This window comes from Lipotes vexillifer, unplaced genomic scaffold (genome assembly GCF_000442215.2).
Source record: "Lipotes vexillifer unplaced genomic scaffold, Lipotes_vexillifer_v1.1 scaffold182, whole genome shotgun sequence".
Lineage (NCBI taxonomy): Eukaryota > Metazoa > Chordata > Mammalia > Artiodactyla > Lipotidae > Lipotes > Lipotes vexillifer.
In genome coordinates this window covers 7,877,180-7,881,496 of record NW_006798798.1, presented here as the reverse complement: position 1 = coordinate 7,881,496, position 4,317 = coordinate 7,877,180, and positions in this window count along the sequence as shown.

Sequence of the window (4,317 nt, the reverse complement as noted above, 5' to 3'; positions counted from 1 at the left end):
GTTGCTTAATAAATACCACACTTGCCTATTGTGGCCAGGATATTTACTGCTCACTGAATACCCACATGCTCCCACATCCCAGCCCCTTGCAGTTAGTTAGGCAAGGCCACAAGGCTAGTTCTGGGTGTGAGCAGAGGTGGCCTGCGTCACTCTGGCCTTGGCATCTAAGTGCTGCGGTGTGACCCTCTAGTTCCCCTGTCCTGCCGCGGTGACCCTGGAGACTGTGTGCTCCAGTTGTGATGCTACAAGACAGGGGAGCTCTCCCACCGCCCCATCCTGGGTCCCTGAGGTTCAAGGCAAAGCCCCAAGCTGAGCTGACTTGGGTCATGAGTAAGAAATAGACATTTGCTGTGTTCAACCTCTAGGATTTCAGGGTTAATTTGCTCCTGCAGCGGAATGTTGCCTCTCACTGGCATTCTATGTGAATGAATGAAGGCAGCGAAAGGCAGAGACAACTGTGATTACAGACTAGGAGGTGAGGAGCAAGGCGGTGGCCTTCAGCTGCCAGTCCTGAACTCAGGGCGAGAGGGGCAGACTGCATAACTACTCCCTGGGGAATCACCACTTTCAGTGCCTGATGAGGCAGATGAAAGGACCCAGAGCCCCCACTCCCTTCAGACAGAGCCTGAGGCCTCGGGGCCCTCATCAAACACAGCTCCTTAGGGATCACAGCCAAGTCTCAGCCCCTGGGAATTGGGAAGAGGCTGCTCAGAAGCCAGCAACACCCTGGGAAAACCCTATTAGTTAGGGGAAGCTGAAACAGCAAGCCTGCATGAAGGGCCTGGGCTAATTCAGGCTGACAACCTTCCCTCGGAATCACCCACTGGGGCTCTGCCCTCCCAGCTCCATCCCAAAGAATAAATCACACTGTCAGGTCTAATTTGGGACTCCGCTGATGGGTTGAGCAGAGAGAGCATCCATGCGTTCTGGCCACAGAGGTCAAGGGCAGCCCACACGCTAGAGGCCAATGCTGAAAGGCCTGGGGACTAATTGGAAAGGGGACTGGGAGACCGGAAGCTATGAGTTTCCAATACCCACCAAGGAAACTCCTCTCTTCTCCCGTAAAATTTCTGGCCCAGGCCTCAGCTGTACAAGCCCTGTTTCCAGAGCACAGTCCAGCTATATCCAGGCACCATGCTAGCTCAGGGCTGGGCACAAGGAAAACACTCACATTTGCTGAATAAATAATCCTAACAGCAGCAGTGAATGCTTATTGTTCTCTTCCAGGCTGGTGACTAGACTGCCTAACTTCTGACATGCAGTAAAGGCGAATGAATCTAAGTGGCCACCATTGCCATCTCATCTATTACATGACTACGTCAGCCAGGCACTAAGTACTTGAGATTCACAGTCACGCTGTAATTCCCAAAACAACCTTAGGAGAAAACAGAAGCTCCCAGAGTTAGGCTCCCTACTTGGGGCTCGTTCGTAATCAAGCTAAGACTAGACCCCAGGTTAGCTGGACTCTGTGCTCTCAGCCGCTGTGTCAGCCCGTTGTGATTGATTTCGCAGCCTTCAAGAAGCTGGCCCCAAGCCAGTGTCAGCTGTCTCCTCAGAGTTCCCATGGCCCTGTGGCTTTCCCTCTTAGGACTCTCATGACTCTGGGTTGTTTACCTACAGAGCTTTCCCCAAATACTCTCTATCCAAGAGGGTATCCCTGGAAGCCTAGTGCTCAAATGGGATATGTTTGCTGGATGGACGGATGGACACCCAAGTCCAAACCCTTCATCTTACAGAGGAAGGGGGTGGAGATTCAGCAAGGAGAGCTGCAGTGAAAGAGGAGGGTGAGAAGAGGGGGGACAGTGCTCCTTGACAAATCTCTATTCTTCCTTCAAGGCCCAAAGCTGCTTCCAGGAGACCTCCCTGACCCCCAGGCTTGCCTGGGCACCTCCTGTGGGCTCTCATCAGCCTGACATAGGCTCTCATCAGCTGAAATAGGCTCTCATCAGCCGACATAGGCTCTCATCAGCCTCTGGGGTTCCCCCATACAGCCCTGACCACCCTGGGCTGTCACTGTCTGAGGGCCTGCTCCCTCCCTGGACGAGGAGCCCCCCGAGTACAGGGTCTGCTCAGCCATGAGGCCGTCTCACCCACACCACTACACTACAGGGATGGGCGCCGAGGAGGCGCATAGTAAATGTGTGTTGAATCAACCAGCAGAACCCCAAGAAAGGACAGAAGGCTGGAAGCGTCATTCTGGGAAGAAGAGTTAAAAGCACAGGTACAGTGTGTTTGGAAAAGGAGGCCAGGAGAAGACTCTGCCATCTGCAAGCCACAAAGGGCTGCCGGGAGGAAGACGTGTGGCCGGTGCCCTTCATCAGGACTGGACCAGAACCAGTGAGAGACAGTTACACAGAACGGATGTGATTCATGAGGAAGCTTTTTAATGATCAAAACTTCCCTAAAGCCAAATATGCTGCCCTGTCCCTCCCTTCCTAGATGAATTTAAACTGAGGTCAGATAGCTAGCGGTCTGGGACCCCAGGACCTCTTATGAAGCGACAAAGTGTAGTGGCCAAGAGCGAGGGCTCTGGAGACACTGCAAAGGTTCCCACCCTGGCTCCTCTGCTTGATAAAGGGCGTCACCACTCTCTGCCTCAGTTTCCAAGTCATTACTATGGGGAGATCACAGCAGTGACATCATAGGGTGGGTGGAAGGACTGAATGAGATCATGCACGTAAAGTGCTTACAGCAGGGCTCGGCATAGAGTCTGCACCCATAAATGTTCATTATTATTGTTTTTGTTCCCCTGTGGAGCCAGACACTGTTGGCTGGATAACCCAACTGACACGCTCAGTTCCCTTTTTCTCTGGCTTCCTCCTCAGGAGAGGCTGAAAAGCCAAACAACATTTCTCACCTTCCTTGAGATAGGGAGAGGCTATGTGACCCATTTCTGGCCAATGAGATGTAAGTGAAATCTTCTGGGGAGGGGGATTCTGGGATTGCTGAAGTGGTTCAGAACTGAAAGAAAACCACACTGCTTGGAGTTGACTCTCCCCCTTCCTTGTTCTGGTTGTAGCTGCAAGCAGCAACCTTGTAACCATGAGCGAAAGGCCAAGGGAATCAAGGAGGCCCCAGCCCGGACGTCCCTCAGCCTCTGAACTGACATAGGCAGCCAAGTACCTCTGGGTTTGTTGTTATGGGAGAGAAATTGAGCCTCCTTTGTGTAAGCTGCTGTGAGCTGGGTTTTCTGTTTTTGCCGCTGAAAGCATTCCTGGCTGATACACCCAACATGACACAAATGGCTCAGGGCACGTGTCCATGGTCATCGTTTGCCTGCCTCAGTTCAGGTCCCTGGCTGAGAACCCCTGATCCAGAGGATAAAGAGTGGAAGGTCAAGACAGGACAGCGTTTACCAAACTTCACTAGCTGTGTTTCACCCTTCCTTTTCAACTGCACCTATGTCCCAGTTGTACAATTACCTACTTAATAGTTCCTTTAAATCAACTCACTTTTAAACTTGAATATATATACATATATTTAAAACAAAATCTACATTCCTACCCAAATGAAAAACTGGTATCTTTTGTTCCAAAGGTAACTTAATGAATAAATACAATGAGGGAATTCCCTGGTGGTCCAGTGGCTAAGACTCCGTGCTTCCAATGCAGGGGGCCTGGGTTCGATCCCTGGTTGGGGAACTAGATTGTGCATGCCGCAACTAAGACCTGGCACAGCCCAATAAATAAATATTTAAATTAATAAATAGATAAATAAGTAAATAAATAAATACAATGAAAATGAACAAAAGATATTCATCCACATATCCCTGAAAGTTAGCTGATGTAGCATAATTTGGGTTCGATGGACAAGCAAGAATTCCTCATTTCTGTCTTCTATTGGGGAAAAAATATCAGCAGATCTGGCAAGACTTGGCATTTCCCCAGGGCAACAAATGGGCTAGAGCTCAGTAGGGGCTGCCCCTCAGAGAGGTAACACGTTTTCCTGTTTGCCACAATTCCTGAAACCCTGTTCAGAAGTGAGAGAATTCGTTTAGCTCTCCTGGCTGGCAGATGGAAGAATTAGGTCGGGGTCCTGCCTTGTTCCTTCCCTTCAGGGGCTCCTCAGAGAGGCCTTCCTGGATCACCTGGTCTAAAATCACCCCCTTGGACTTCCCTGGTGGTCCACTGGTTAAGACTCCATGCTCCCAATGCAGGGGGCATAGGTTCGATCCCTGGTTGGGGAACTAAGATCCCACATGCCGCACGGTGCGGCCAAAAAAATAAATACATCAAATCAAATCAAATCACTGTTGCTCCCAGTCAGTCCTCTTTCCTGCTTTACTGATCCCTGTAGTACTTATCCCCACATTTACTC